Source organism: Bubalus bubalis, chromosome 5, assembly GCF_019923935.1.
Source record: "Bubalus bubalis isolate 160015118507 breed Murrah chromosome 5, NDDB_SH_1, whole genome shotgun sequence".
In the NCBI taxonomy this organism is placed as follows: domain Eukaryota; kingdom Metazoa; phylum Chordata; class Mammalia; order Artiodactyla; family Bovidae; genus Bubalus; species Bubalus bubalis.
This window is the reverse complement of record NC_059161.1, coordinates 36,702,162-36,718,220: the sequence shown is the minus strand read 5'-3', so window position 1 is coordinate 36,718,220 and position 16,059 is coordinate 36,702,162. Positions and strand designations below refer to the sequence as shown.

Genomic DNA, 16,059 nt, shown 5'->3' with positions numbered 1-16,059 from the left:
TCAGTCACATTCTGAAATCCTGAGGGTCAGGATTTCAACTATGGGTTTGCAGAGTGGGGGCGGGGTGGTGGTGACCCAGTTCAGCTCATCGCTGAGATTTTACTGAACGCTTCACAAGTCAAGTTTTAATAGCTTAGCAGTATCTTTCCAGTCTAGAAATGATGGACTCTGGGGCCTGTTCTCTGTCCATAGGAAGAGGCAGCGAAAGACCCAGGAGCCAACAGAACGTAGCTGCCGCAGATTGCTCAAGGGTGTGAGGTGTGGTCACTTAGTACTGGCTCTCAGATAGATGCAGAAGAGCGACCAAAGGGCAGGGACCAGCTGTGCCGGAGTCCTGTGGGGCCTGAGCGAGAGGGGTGATGGAAGCCACAGGACTTGGGTCAGAGATGGGAGAAGGCCCGCAAGCTCGGGCTGGGGGCTGGGGGGCGGAGCCGGCATCCCAGAGGCGGGGCCAAGTTTGTAAAAGTGGTTCCCCAAGGGCGGCCTGGGAGCTTCCTAAGCCCTAAGACTCTGACTCCCCCATCTTGGGTGGGACCTGGGTATCTACATACTTAGAAAGTTCCCCAGGTAGGATGTAGGTGAAACAAGGTTGGTCATGAGGCGATAATTGTTGAAGTTGACTCATGGCATCCGGTGGGTTCGCATATACTTTTGTACATTTTTGAAATTTTCCGTTATAGAAAGTTTTATTTTAAGAGAGAGTGGATGGGGGAGAGGAAGAGAAGGGCGTGGGGGAGCGGAGAATGAGAACAGGAAAAAAGTTGCCAGGAGGTTCCGTTAACCAGCCCTAATTAGGACAAAGATGGAGGGAGGAAGCCCTGTATCTGCCCCTGGGCTTCCTCTGACACGGAGGAAGCAGCGCCTCCTGGTGGCGAGAGGTGCCCTCACAGCCGGGTCAGGACGTGGAGTCCGGGTGTGAGTCTGGATCCAGGACCTGTGTGTCCCAGGGATGAAGGCAGAGGCGGCATGGAGACAAGCCCTGGGAGCAGCCTTTTGACTGTGGTTATATCGTGACCCCTTTGCCCATCTACCAGTGCCTATAGACCCAAAGATGGAAAAAATACATGGATTATATAGCAAATATAGTGTAACATGGGCTTCCCTGGTAGCTCAGCTGGTAAGGAATCCGCCTGCAATGCAGGAGACCCCGGTTCGCTTCCTGGGTCAGGAAGTTGCCCTGGAGAAGGGATAGGTTACCCACGCCAGTATTCTTGGGCTTCCCAGGTGGCTCAGATGATAAAGAATCCGCCTGCAATGCGGGAGACCTGGTTCGATCCTGGGTTGGGAAGATCCCCTGGAGGAGGGCATGGCAATCCCACTCCAGTATTCTTGCCTGGAGAATCCTCATGGGCAGGGGAGCCTGGCGGGCTACAGTCTATATGGTCACAAAGAGACACGACTGAGCGACTAAGCACAGCACATAGTGTAACATAATTATCAAAATAGTTGATAAAACCAAATTTGTTAGAGTAATACATGTGCCCCTGGGCTTCCCTTGTGGCTGAGACAGTAAAGAACCTGCCTGAAATGTAGGAGACCTGGGTTTGATCCCTGGGTCTGGAAGATCCCCTAGAGAAGGGAATGGTTACCCACATCGGCATTCTTGCCTGGAGAACTCCATGGACAGAGGGGCCTGAAAGTCTACAGCCCATGGGGTCCCAAAAGGTTGGATATGACTGAGTGACTAATACACAAACATATGTGCCTCTATTAGCACATTAAATATGATCCAGCAGCAGCTGGCCAAGTAATGACCATAATTTAAAAGTAGTGATGAGCATGAGTGGTATTTTGAGAAACCTGCAACATGATAGGACATCTGTGATTTCTGTTGTTGGCACTGCTCAAACAAACAAAACACCGAACTCCTGGGCCTTGTCTTCCACGTTGGTAAGTAAAGGATTTGCTCAATTTCTGTGGGAAGTTGATGAAAACAGACTCACCTGGTCCCCTTCCAGGTTACTGCCCAGAGGTAAGATCCTTGCCCCTTGCCAAGGGGCCACTGTGTGTCCCTTGCGACTCCAGCAACTGTCATCTGGCTGCTCCGTTTGTCCCACAGACATTGACTGAGGACCTGTTGTGTGACAGACACCACGCACAAGGCCAGCCAGGTCCCTCTTTATCGAGTGTGTGTTCTGTGGAGAAACAGGTGTTGAGCAAGACATAGCATAGCTTGTACGTGCTCCACATTTAGGTCCCATGTTCCTATTGAGTATATGTGTAATATATTTCCTGTCTAATTGAGATTTAATGCGTATGGATAATTTTCTTTTAATCCCATTTGTTTTAAAGCTGTTTTCAATCAGTTTAGCCCATAGTCCTCTTTTATAGAGCCAAATAAAACCCCTGGAAGACTGTGAAGAGCTTCTGGGAAGGAGACATGCTCATAGCTTTTATTTCCTCCCCAAGCCCACATTAAGAGTCACTGCTTATTCACAGCAGCATTATTCACAGTAGCCAAGAGGCAGAAACAACCCAGGTGTTCATCAACAAGTGAATGGATAAGCATCATTCATCCAATGGGATACTACTTGGCATAAAAGGAAATAAAGTGCCATTACGTGATACAACATGAGTAAACCTTGAAGACATTATAGTAAATGAAAGAAGCATATAGAAATGACCACATGTTGTCTGAGCCCATTGATGTGAAAGGTCCAGAAATGGGAACTCCTTAGAGACAGAAAGTAGATATTGCCAGGGCTGGAGGGAAGAGACAATGGGGAGTTATTACTTAAGGGGTACAAAGTTTCTGTTTGGGGTGATGAAAAAGTTTTGGAAATAGTGGTGATGGTTACAGAGTCCTGTGAAGGTCATCAATGCCACTGAATCACATACTTCAACATAGTGAAAATGATAATTTTTATGACATATCAAAAAAATTTTAATTTTGCCACAATAAAACAATCACTGCTGAAAGACATCTTTCTGGTTCCACTGACTCATCCTCCCACTTCTAGTTTGTAGTGCCCAGAGCTCCCTCTGCAGATGTTGGTCTCATGGCTTAAACACCGTCTTTATGCTGACCGCCTCCAGATTTCTGTCTCCAAGTAAGACCTTCCCCAAGTAGGACTGCTTGGCTTGTCCAGTAGGAATCAAAGGCATCCAGAACTGAGCTCCTTCTGTTGCCTCCCCATACCTGCCCCTCTAGGCAAGAGCAACTCTGCCCTTTCATCTTGGAACTCTAGAATCTTCCTTGACTCCTCATTTGCTCACACTCACACCCGACCCCTCCACATATCCTATCATCTCTGCATCTGGAACTACACATCCTTGATTTCTGCCTCCATCACCCCTCACCTCAATGACACAGTAGCCCCTAAGCCAGGCTTTACTCTGTACATGGAGTTCAGAGCACCCCACTACTCAGCTCTCCAATTGCTCCTCCTGTTCTTAGTCTAGACTTAGTCTTTCCCAGCATCAGGATCTTTTCCAATGAGTTGCTTCTTTTCATCAGGTGGCCAAAGTATTGCAGCTTCAGCATCAGTCCTTCCAGGGAATATTCAAGGTTGATTTCCTTTATGATTGAGTGGTTTGATCTCCTTGCAGTCCAAGGGACTCTCAGTATGCAAAAGCTGAATTCCTCATGTTGACTGTGGGGCCCTCATGATCTATCTGCCCTCTGATCCCCTCTCCAAAGGCTCCTTGCTGTTCCCTGAACACATAGGCTGTGCTCCTCCTCGGGGCATTTGCATGGACTGTTTCCCCTGCCTAGAATGTTCTTCCCCTGGGTGTCCCAGGACACTCCCTCACTTCCGGATCTTGTTCATATGCTGTGGCATCAGGGAGATCTTCTCTGGATACCTGTATAACACATTCCCATCACCCTCACTGGCATGCCTCCACCCTTTTATTTACTCTTCTCTCCCATACTAATCACCATTGAACATTATGTATTTGTTGGTTGTTTATCACTTCCCTCCTGCCTAGCAGGAAAACTCCTTGAAAGTGGGTATTTTGTTTTGTTCAGTGTTTTATCTTCAGGCAATTAATAGGGACTCAGTAGATAATCTGTGGAATGAATAAATCACTACAATCTCTTGATTCACTGAACTTCTAGAATATTCTTGAAGTAATACTTATTGAGGAGGATTAAAAAATCACTTGATATTTTAATAATTGCTCCATTTTACAAAACAAAATCCTAGGTGAAAGGGAGGCTCTGGGCTAATTAATGCTTACATGACATCCCTGATTCTTCTTTGCCATCCTTGGACCTGTTTTCCCTATACTAGTTGCTTGAATTAGTCAAGGCAGAGACCAGGCTGCTGTAACAAGAGCACCCCGCCCCGCCCCCCCCCCCCCCCCAATAGCCAAGGGCTCCAAGGAAACATGTTTATTTCTCTCTCACATGCCAAGCCAGTGGGTGACTCGGCAACCCCCTCATTCAGGGACCTGGGTTCATACCATCTTTCTTCTCCACCATCTTGGAAGTCATGTTCTTTGTCTGCTTGTTGAAGCTGTGTGGCTGGCACCTCAGTGTTCCAGTCATAGGAGGGGGCAGGAGCTGGAGGGCATGTGCCATGTTTTAAAGTCCACCCTAGAAGCAGCCCACATGCCTCATTCTCATTTCATTGGTGAGGCCTTGGGCAGGTGACCATACCTCTTTTGCAAGCGATTCTGGGAAATGTAGTCTTTGGCTGGGTGGCCATGAGCCCAACTGCCACTCAGTTATTAAGAAAATAGCTGCCATTGGCTGCATTTTAGAAGTGTGGAAACTGAAACTAGAAGAAGTTAAATAACTTGCTAAAAGTGACACAACTTGTGACTTTTGGCCTTCTGCCCCCAAGCTCAGGGATCTGTCTACAAGCCCCAGTGTCCCTTATTCACAACCCTTTGGATTTTCTGTCCTTATTTTCTGAATGAGACATGGGGACTTAGAAAGATTAAGTAGCCCCTTTGGGTCATGTGGAATATTTGTTTTCTCTTTCTTTGTAACAGATTACACTAAATTTGTTGCTGTTGTTCAGTCCCTAAGTTGTGTCCCAGACTCTTTGCAACCCCAAGGACTGCAGCCAGGAGGCTCCTCTGTCCTCCACTATTGCCCAGAGTTTGCTCAAAGTCATGTCCATTGAGTTGGTAATGCTATTTAACCATCTCATCCTCTGTCCACCCCCTTCTCCTCCTGCCCTCAATCCTTCCCAGCATCAGGGCCTTCTCCAATGAATCAGCTCTTTGCATCAGGTGGCCAAAGTATTGGAGCTTCAGCTTCAGCATCAGTCCTTCCAGTGAACATTCAAGGTTGATTTCCTTTATGATTGAGTGATTTGATCTCCTTGCAGTCCAAGAGACTCTCAGAGTCTTCTCCAGCATCAATTTGGTGGCTTATAAAACAGCCAGTTATTATCTCATAGACCTTTCAGGTCAGAAGTCTGTCATGGCTCAACTGGGTCTTCCATTCAGGGTCCTACAGTCCAGCGTTAATGACTGTGTTCTCAGCTTGTTCAAGGATTGGCTGAGTTCAGGTCTCTTTCATCCCTAGTAGCATTTCACAGGCCCTCTCATAAGAGAAGACTCTTGAGAGTCCCTTGGACAGCAAGGAGATTCAACCAGTCAATCCTAAAGGAAATCAACCCTGAATATGCATTGGAAGGACTGATGCTTAAGCTCCAATACTTTGGCCACCTGATGGGAAGAGCTGACTCATTGGAAAAGACTGTGATGCTGGGAAAGATTGAAGGCAGGAGGAGAAGGGGGTGACAGAGAATGAGATGGTTGAATGGCATTATCCACTCAATGGACATGAGTTTGAGCAAGCACTGGGAGATAGTGAAGGACAGAGCCTGGTGTGCTGCAGTCCATGGGGTCACAAAGAGTTGGACACGACTGAGGGACTGAACGACAACTCACACCATCACTGCTGGCAGCTGGGTCCTCACGCCAAATCTCCCTCTGATGGAATCTCCCTCACTCTTCAATGCTCTCTGACTTCCTCCTCTACTCCTGGCCAAAGAAAACTTTCTGCTTGTAAAGGGTTCAGGCCAACCTGGATCATCTTTGTATCTTAAGAGGCCACCTGACTTAGCTCAGGCAGCTGTAACAAGATACTGCAGACTGAGTGGCTTGAACAGTAGACATTTGTTTTTCAGGGTTCTAGAGGCTAGGAGTCCAAGATCAAGCTGCCGACAGATTTGGTTCCTGGGGAAAACCTGCTTCTTGGCTTGTAGACAGCTGCCTTCTTGCTATATCCTCACACAGCAGACAGAGGAAGCTCTGGTGTTTCTTCCTCTTCTTCCAGAGACACCAGTCCCATCATAGGGGCTCCATCCTCACGTTACATCTAAAACTAATCACCTCCCAAAGGCCCCACCTTCTAATATCACAGTCAGGGTTAGGGTTTCAGTATATGAATTTGGTGAGGCGTGGTAGTGCAAGGGAGTGTAAACACTCAGATCATAACAAACCTTTAATTCCATCTTCAAAATCCCCTCAGAGGAATACCTAGATCGGTGTTTTATGAGATGACCAGGGCTCAGGAATCAAGTGGGAGCATTTTTAGAATTCTGCCCACCAACATGGCCAGGACCGAGCAGCAGGACTAGAACCTGGGTGTTCCACTAGGAGAGAGAGACCTCACTCCTGGTGCCAGCAATGTACTTTCAGCCACTCCCACCTGCAAAGTGAGTCCCCAGGCAGAGGTATAAAGGAAAGTGGGCTTTCCCTTTAGTGATTTCTCTATTTTTTTAAGTTTTTTTTTTTTTTTTTTTTTTTTAGACCATTTTAAAAGTCTTAACTGAATTTATTACACTATTGTTTCTGCTTTATGTTCTGGCTTTTTGACTGCAAGGCATGTGGGATCTTAGCTTCCTGACCAGGGATTGAACCTGCAGCCCCTGCAATGGAAGGCGAAGTCTTAACCACTGGGCCGCCAGAGAAGTGCCCCCACTATTCTTTAATTTGGCCCAGGCAGCTGGGAACCACAGTAGTGGTCACCCTGGGAGCTGCTGTGGTATACGAGCTTGGCAGAGGCAGGGTCTTCAGGGCTTCCACAGGCAGGAGGGCCTGGTGCACGGCAAGCTGGCAGCAACAGCTTTTAGACTTTGGGGTAAGGAGAGGAAGGTTCAAGGTAATGGGGATGGAGGGGTGAGGGTTTACACACATCTTCCTGAACCCTGAGGGTCTCTCTGGTAGGAAAATACACCCACCAGCCATGCTCCTTGAAGAAGAGGCCCCTGACTGTGAGACAGGCTGGGACCTGGGAGCCTTTGCTGCAGTGTTTGCACCTGGACAAACTTTTCCTCCAACAACAAAATACAAAGAAACTATAAGGGACTAAAAATAACTATGCATCCAGTTATAAACAAGAAGATATAAAAACTCAACTGCCAAGTCTGAAGAGCCAGGGAGCAAAAGCAGGCTGGTGTACATGCCCCCTGCATGTAACACCACCAAAGGGGTGGGCAAACCACCTAAGCCACCTCTTTGGCCTCCATCACCCCATATAAGGAATACACCCTCCCCTCACCCCATATAAGGAACCCTCCCTTCACCTCATATAAGGAACCAGCTTGCCTCTTCTCCTGTACCCCGCACAGAGAGTGAGCAAGCAAGGGAAACTGTTGTTTGTTATCCATCCCTCCTGCTACACCAGACACTCCAATAAAGTTTTGCCTGAATTTCTTGTCTGGCCTCTTAACAACTTCTATTGATCAAGGAGGCCAAGAACCCTGGTCAGTTACAACTGCACAACTGTGGCTGGTCAGCTTGCCCTGGTTTTCCATCTGTGTGGCTCAATGCTCATGTGAGCATGTCAGGGTTTGCACCACCTCCTTTGAGGATGCTGGGAGGGGAGAGTAGGGAGAGGGACCCACGTGAACCAGGTTCCTCTTCCACAACTGTTGCTCACCATGATACCTACATAGAAAAGGCCAAAATGAGCCATATTCACCTTCAAAGAGGGAAATGAGAAAGCTAGCCAGCCCACATTTCTACCAACAGCATGAGGAAAAGTCCCTCTTCTGTTCTAGTGTTAAAAATCAAATACATAGATTACTGCTTAGGTTGAACCTGAGCTCAGAAAATCATTTAGGGTTCCTTCGTTTGAGAGACTTCAGATTGCCATCCCCTTTGCGGTTGACAGGGGAGAAGAACCTTGTGCCATTTCTGGGGTGGGAGGACAAGGGAGAAGCAAACCCAAGCCAATCTGTTCCTGGGCTGCTGGCCATGACTGTGGGGCCTCTTGGGGTCTGGGCCCCTAGTTCTGTAGCCAGACAACTGCAGGGCAAGGAGGGCTGTCATGATGTGCCAGGACCTTTAGACATGACCCCTTTGGACAAGGGCGCAGCAGACGACTGCCAGCTGGCTTGGCGGAGATGCTAGAGAGATGACGCAGGGTCACATGAAGATTCCATCTGGATTTTTACCAATTCCTCTAAGGAGGGAGAGGGAGGGGAGGACTGAGAGGACAGGCCTCTTAAAACATGGCTGATGGGACCCTGCATTCCATGTGGGTAGGAACTGTCAGTGGAAGCTTGGAGCCAGGAGTTTCTCTGGGTTTGCTGTCTGGGTCACGCCTCCTTGGAGGACCACCATTTCCTGGGATGGAGATGGGAGAAGCAGAACCCAGCACCTGTGTTGAGAGGCAAGGTGTCCAGAGTTCTTGGCTCCTTTTCGCAGAGACCACATTAGGCAGCTTAAGATCACCCACCAACTTGGGAGTCATGATTCCCACACTTCTGCTTAGTCCCCAGACCCATCTGGGCAATATCAGTGCCATCAGACTGGAAAATTGGCCTCAAGCTTAAATCTAAGTGATTTGAAGCTATTTCATTACATGTCTTTCCCATTTTTTTCCCCCTGTAATGAGAAGTATGAATGTTGTTTGAATGTTTTCCAGTGCAGAGAATGCCAAGGGTTCTCTTGCTCAAAATTGCATGTAAAATAACCAACCGCTATACTTACCTGAAGGGCTTCCCAGGTGGCGCAGTGGTAAAGAATCCGCCTGCAATACAGGAGACACAGGAGACCTGGGTTCCATCTGGCCTGGGAAGATCCCGTGGAAAAGGGGATGGCAACCCACTCCAGTCTTCTTGCCTGGAAAATCCATGGACAGAGAAACCTGGCAGGCTATAGTCCATGGTGTTGCAAAGACTTGGACAGACTGAGCACATGCTTACCTGGCTGGAGAAATACCATGATCTCAAAAATGGTTTTCCCAGGACAAGGTTTATCCATTGCACTTCAGATGTGCTGACCCCTGCAATTTCCCCAAATGTAGGAAACTTTATTGCAAATTGTGGTAGTGGGGGAGGGGCACTTGTGCTTTTCCCTAAAAACATGAAGTATAATAAAAGCCTGGGGAGGTGGGTGAAGGGTTTTCACGTCAATAAATAGGGAAAGATCTAGTCGACTTGATCTGTGACAGAGATGCTCGCCAGAAGATGTCTTCTGTCCTTCTGTCCTCCCTTGTCCTTCAAAGACCTTCTGAAGGATTAAATGACTATGATCCAGGGAGAGTCCATTCCAGGCTCTTGCGTGGCCATGTGCCAAAGCCAAGGCTGGTTGCACAATCCAAGCTTAGAACTATTCACACCAGTAAAAAGCCGAGCAGCTTCATTGACAGCCCGGGGTTGTTCATGATCTTGGGTCCTCTCAGGAGGAGGTCAAGGGCTTCCTAAGTGACTCAGAAGGAAAGCAGCTGCTCTTTGACCTCTGCAGAGCAAAGTTCATGAATATGCTGTTCCAGCTGCTGAGAATTGTTCTTAGTAACTTTTTTCCTGATTAAAAAAAGAATGTATGCTTATTCCAGCATTGCTTATCCAACAATCCAACATGTCCCAAAACAGTAGATGGGATAGATATTTTATTTATACGATGGAATACTGTATGGCAGGCAATGAAATTGAAAGAATTGCAGCTTCACTGAGAACATAGATGAATCTCACAGGAATAAATTGAGCAAAAAAAAAACAAGAGACAAAATGACACAAATGAACTTATTTACAAAACAGAAATAGACTCACAGACATAGAAAACAAATTTATGGTTACCAAAGGGGATCAGGGTGGGAGGGATAAGATAAGTATTTGGGATTAAAATATATACACTCCTATATATAAAATAATCATGATGGTGTGATCACTGACCTAGAGCCAGACATCCTGGAATGTGAAGTCAAGTGGGCCTTAGAAAGCATCACTACGAACAAAGTTAGTGGAGGTGATGGAATTCCAGTTGAGCTATTTCAAATCCTGAAAGATGATGCTGTGAAAGTGCTACACTCAATATGCCAGCAAATTTGGAAAACTCAGCAGTGGCCACAGGACTGGAAAAGGTCAGTTTTCATTCCAATCCAAAAGAAAGGCAATGTCAAAGAATGCTCAAACTACCGCACAATTACACCCACCTCACATGCTAGTAAAGTAATGCTCAAAATTCTCCAAGCCAGGCTTCAGCAATACATGAACCGCGAACTTCCAGATGGTCAAGCTGGTTTTAGAAAAGGCAGAGGAACCAGAGATCACATTGCCAACATCTGCTGGATCATGGGAAAAGCAAGAGAGTTCCAGAAAAAACATCTATTTCTGCTTTATTGACTATGCCAAAGCCTTTGACTATGTGGATCACAATCAACTGGAAAATTCTTCAAGAGATGGGAATACCAGACCACCTGCCCTGCCTCTTGAGAAACCTATATGCAGGTCAGGAAGCAACAGTTAGAAATGGACATGGAACAACAGACTGGTTCCAAATAGGAAAAGGAGTACGTCAAGGCTGTATATTGTTACCCTACGTATTTAACTTATATGCAGAGTACATCATGAGAAACGCTGGGCTGGAAGAAGCACAAGCTGGAATCAAGATTGCTGGGAGAAATATAAAAAACCTCAGCTATGCAGATGACACCACCCTTATGGCAGAAAGTGAAGAGGAACTAAAAAGCCTCTTGATGAAAGTGAAAGAGGAGAGTGAAAAAGTTGGCTTAAAGCTCAACATTCAGTAAACTAAGATCATGGCATCTGGTCCCATCACTTCATGGGAAATAGATGGGGAAACAGTGGAAACAGTGGCTGACTTTATTTTGGGGGGCTCCAAAATCACTGCAGATGGTGATTGCAGCCATGAAATTAAAAGACGCTTACTTCTTGGAAGGAAAGTTATGACTAACCTAGATAGCATATTCAAAAGCAGAGACATTACTTTGCCAACAAATGTCCGTCTAGTCAAAGCTATGGTTTTTCCAGTAGTCATGTATGGATGTGAGAGTTGGACTGTGAGGAAAGCTGAGCACCAAAGAATTGATGCTTTTGAACTGTGGTGTTGGAGAAGCCTCTTGAGAGTCCCTTGGACTGCAAGGAGATCCAACCAGTCCATCCTAAAGAAGATCAGTCCTGGGTGTTCATTGGAAGGGCTGATGCTGAAGCTGAAACTCCAGTACTTTGGTCACCTCATGCGAAGAGTTGACTCATTGGAAAACCCTGATGCTGGGAGGGATTGGGGGCAGGAGGAGAAGGGGACTGACAGAGGATGAGATGGCTGGATGGCATCACTGACTCGATGGACATGAGTTTGAGTGAACTCCGGGAGTTGGTGATGGACAGGGAGGCCTGGTGTGCTGTGATTCATGGGGTCACAAAGAGTCGGACACGACTGAGCGATTGAACTGAACTGAACTGATATATAAAATAGATAACTAACAAGGACCTACTGTATAGCACAGAAAGTGAAAGTGAAAGTCATAGTCGCTCAGTCATGTCCGACACTGCGACCTCATGGACTGCAGCCCACCAGGCTCCTCTGTCCATGGGATTTTCCAGGCAAGAATATTGGAGTGGGTTGCCCTTCCCTTCTCCAGGGGATCTTCCTGACCCAGGGATCAAACCTGAGTCTCCTGTACTGCAGGCAGATTCTTTACCAGCTGAGCCTATTCTCGATATCTTAACAATAAACTGTAATGGAAGAGAATGTAAATAAAGAATATATATGTGTATGTGAATCACTTTGCAGTACACCTTAAACTAACACAGCATTGTAAATCAACTCTATTTCAATTAAAATTTTAAAAACACGTTAAAAAATAGAAGACACAAAAAGGATCATAGGGTGTGATTCCACTTACATAAAGTTCAGGGAGGTCCCTGAAGGTCCAACACTTTCACTGCTGAGGGCCTGTGTTCAACCCCTGGACAGAGAACTGAGATTCCACAAGCCACATGGTGTGGCCAAAACAAAAAAAATTAGATGACAGGCAAACTATACTACTATGTTTAGGGATGTATACGTGAACAGTTTTTAAAAAGCAAGAAAATGACCAAGGAGGAAGAAATAGGCCTGGGAGGAAGTTTCTGGTGTGCTGATAATGTATTTCTTGGTGGGTATTTGCTTTATAATTATTTATCAGATTGTATATCTGTGTTGTAACTACTTGTCAGTATGCATAGTTCATAACACAATGTTTTTAAAAGTTAGATGCAAAAAAGATAATCTATCCAGATGATAATCTCCTTTTATGAGTTACTTGCAAAATCAAATCTAATGTAAACTGAAAACTATAAAACATCATTGACTGAAATTAAAGATGACCTAAATAAAAGGAAAGACATCCCCTGGTCATAGATAAGAACATTTAATATTATTAAGACGGCATTATTCCCCCCAAATTTCCATACAGATTCAATGCAATCCCTATTTTTTTTTCAGAAATGGAAAAGCTAATTCTCAAATTGATACTGAATTGCAAGGGACACCAAACAGCTAAAATAATAGTGAAAAGGAAAACACTGTGGCAGGACTCACACTTCCTCATTTCAAAGCTTACTGCAAAGCTACAGTAACCAATGCTGTGTTACACTGGGAAGAAGAGAGCATAGGTGTAAATCTTTCTGAACTTGGATTAGGCACTGGCTTCTTAAATATGACACCAAAGATGGTAAACCAAAAGCATAACAGCCAGAGGGAGAAAAAAGAGGTAAACTGGACATTGTCAAAATAAAAACTTTTGTACTTCCTTGTATACTATCAAGAGATTGAAAAGACAACCCACAGAATGGGAGAAAATTTTTGTAAATCATGTATCTGATAGGTCTAATATCCAGAATATATATAGAACTCTTACCACTCAATAACAAAAATACAACTTATTTAAAAAATAGGCAAGGGATTTGAACAGATATTTCCCCAAAGAGGAAATGCAGGTGGTCAATAAGCATAGGAAAAGATGCTCCATATAATCATTAATTAGAGAAATGTAAATCAAAACTCCGGGAGATGGTGAGGGACAGGAAGGCCTGGCGTGCTGCAGTCCATGTTGAACACTGAGCAACAACAAATCAAAACCACAATGAAACACCAGCCATTCTAGGATGGCTAGAATCAAAGAGTTAGGAGATTGTGGAGAAATTAGAGCCTTCATACATTGCTACTTCTGCTGCTAAGTCACTTCAGTCGTATCCAACTCTGTGCGACCCCATAGATGGAAGCCCACCAGGCTCCCCCATCCCTGGGATTCTCCAGGCAAGAACACTGGAGTGGGTTGCCATTTCCTTCTCCAATGCATGAAAGTGAAAAGTGATAGTGAAGTCGCTCAGTCGTGTCCGACTCTTCGAGACCCCATGGACTGCAGCCTACCAGGCTCCTCCTGTCCATGGGATTTTTCCAGGCAGGAGTACTGGCGTGGGGTGCCATTGCCTTCTCTTCATACATTGCTGCAGGAATATAAAATGGTGCCACTTTGGGGAAAAGTCTAACAATTCCTCAAAAAGTTAAAAATATAGTAACCATATGACCGAGAGAAGACAGAGGAACCAGAGATCAAATTGTCAACATCTGTTGGATCATAGAAAAAGCAAAAGAATTCCAGAAAAATATCTACTTTTGCTTCATTGACTACACTGAAGCCTTTGACTATGTGGATCACAGCAAACTGTGCAAAATTCTTCAAGAGATGAGACTTTACCTTAGGAAATACCAGCTTACCTGCCTCCTGAGAAATCTGTATGCAGGTCAAGAAGCAACAGTTAGAACCGGACATGGAACAACAGACTGGTTTCAAATTGGGAGAGGAGTATGTCAAGGCTGTATATTGTCACCCTGCTTATTTAACTTATATGCAGAGTACATCATATGAAATGCCAGACTGGATGAAGCACAAGCTGGAATCAAGATTGCAGGGAGAAATATCAATAACCTCAGATATGCAGATGACACCACCCTTATGGCAGAAAGCGAAGAGGAACTGAAGAGCCTCTTGATGAAAGTGAAATAGGAGAGTAAAAAAGCTGGCTTAAAACTCAGCATTCAAAAAACAAAGATCATGGCATCTGGTCCCATCACTTCATGGCAAATAGATGGAGAAACAATGGAAACAATGAGAGACTTATTGTCTTGGGCTCCAAAATCACTGCAGATGGTGACTGCAGCCATGAAATTAAAATACGCTTGCTCCTGGGAAGAAAAGCTATGACCAACCTAGGCAGCATATTAAAAAGAAGAGGCATTACTGTGCCAACAAAGGTCTATCTAGTCAAAGCTATGGTTTTTCCAGTAGTCATGTATGAATGGAAGAGTTGGACTAGGATGCTTTTGAACTGTGGTGTTGGACTCTTGAAATTTCCTTGGACTGCAAGGAGATCAAATCAGTCAATCCTAAAGGAAATCAACCCTGAATATGCATTGGAAGGACTGATGCTGAAGCTGAAGCTCCAATACCTTGGCCACCTGATTCAAAGAACTGACTCATTGGAAAAGACCCTGATGCTGGGAAAGATTGAAGGCAGGAGAAGGGAATGACAGAGGATGAGACTGGTTGGATGGCATCACCGACTCGATGGACATAAGTTTGAGCAAGCTCCGGGAGTTGGTGATGGACAGGGAAGCCTGGCGTGCTGAAGTCCATGGGGTCACAAAGAGTCGGATGCAACTGATCTGCACTGAATTGAACTGAAATGACCCAGGAATTCCACTCCTGGGTATATACCCAAAAGAACTGAAAATAAACGTTCACACACAAACTTGTATACAAATGTTGACAGCAGCATTGTTTATAATAGCCGATTGATAAAATGGAAAAACAAATATGGGACATCCATACAATGGAATATTATTCAGCCATAAATGAAGTACTGATGTATGACAATGTGGATGAACCTTGAAAATAAGCTAAGTGAAAGAAGCCAGTCACAAAAACCACCTATTATTTGATTCCATCTCTGTGAAATGTCCAGAAGAGGCAAACCCATAGACACAGAAGGTGGATTAATAGTTGCCAGGAGCTGGGGAGAGCAAGAAAATGGGGAGCAACTACTGTTATAAAACACAGTTCCATTGAGTAAGTGGTAAAGATCTTCCTGGCTTTATTCACTCATCATGAATCATGCAGCAGCCCATCTAGCAAACAGAAAGCAGCTCTGAAGAACCGGACAAAATAGAAGACTTTTACAGGCAGAAAGAGGTGGGACAAGGAAATTAGTCAGCAAAGAGCTGATTATGTCAGCTGAGGTGGCCTTCCTTTGGGGGATTGCAGGGGTCTATCAATGAATTACTTCACTACTGCAGAGCAGGAAATTCCAGACTGACTGATTAAGACTGCATTCCTAAAAGAGGTTGAAACCACAGTTAGGTTAGGTATGAAGTCCTGGTTTTGTCCCTTGAGCTTAGCATGTGATCCCATTTGGGACTTCTTACTTCTCTTTTGACCCTGTGGGATATGCTCAGTCGTGTCTGACTCTCTGCAGCCCTATGGACTGCAGCCGGCCAGGCTCCCCTGTCCATCAAATTTCTCAGGCAGGAGTACTGGAGTGGGTTGCCATTTCCTTCTCCAGGGATCTTCCCTACCCAGGGATCAAACCTGCATCTCCTGTATCTCCCGCACTGCAGGCGGATTCTTTACCTGCTGAACCATCGGTGTTTCTTTTTGAGGTGATGAAAATGTTGTGGAATTTGACAGGGAGGATGCTTGCACAAACTTGTGTATACACTATAAATCACTGTACATGTGTTTAGTTGTCAAGTTGTGTCCGACTCCTTCCGGACCGCGTGGACTATAGTCCGCCAGGCTGCTCTGTCCATGGTATTCTCCAGGCAAGAATACTGGAGTGGTTGCCATTTCCTTCTCCAGGGGCT

The 16,059-nt window shown here is 45.4% G+C and overlaps 1 non-coding gene across 1 annotated transcript; it reads left to right on the top strand.

Annotated features, from left to right (window-relative positions):
• The first annotated feature begins 9,108 nt into the window (after positions 1–9,108).
• LOC112585347 lies at positions 9,109–9,271 on the top strand. The gene has a single exon (XR_003109816.1). It is a non-coding gene; the product is annotated as a U1 spliceosomal RNA (small nuclear RNA).
• Positions 9,272–16,059: the final 6,788 nt, after the last annotated feature.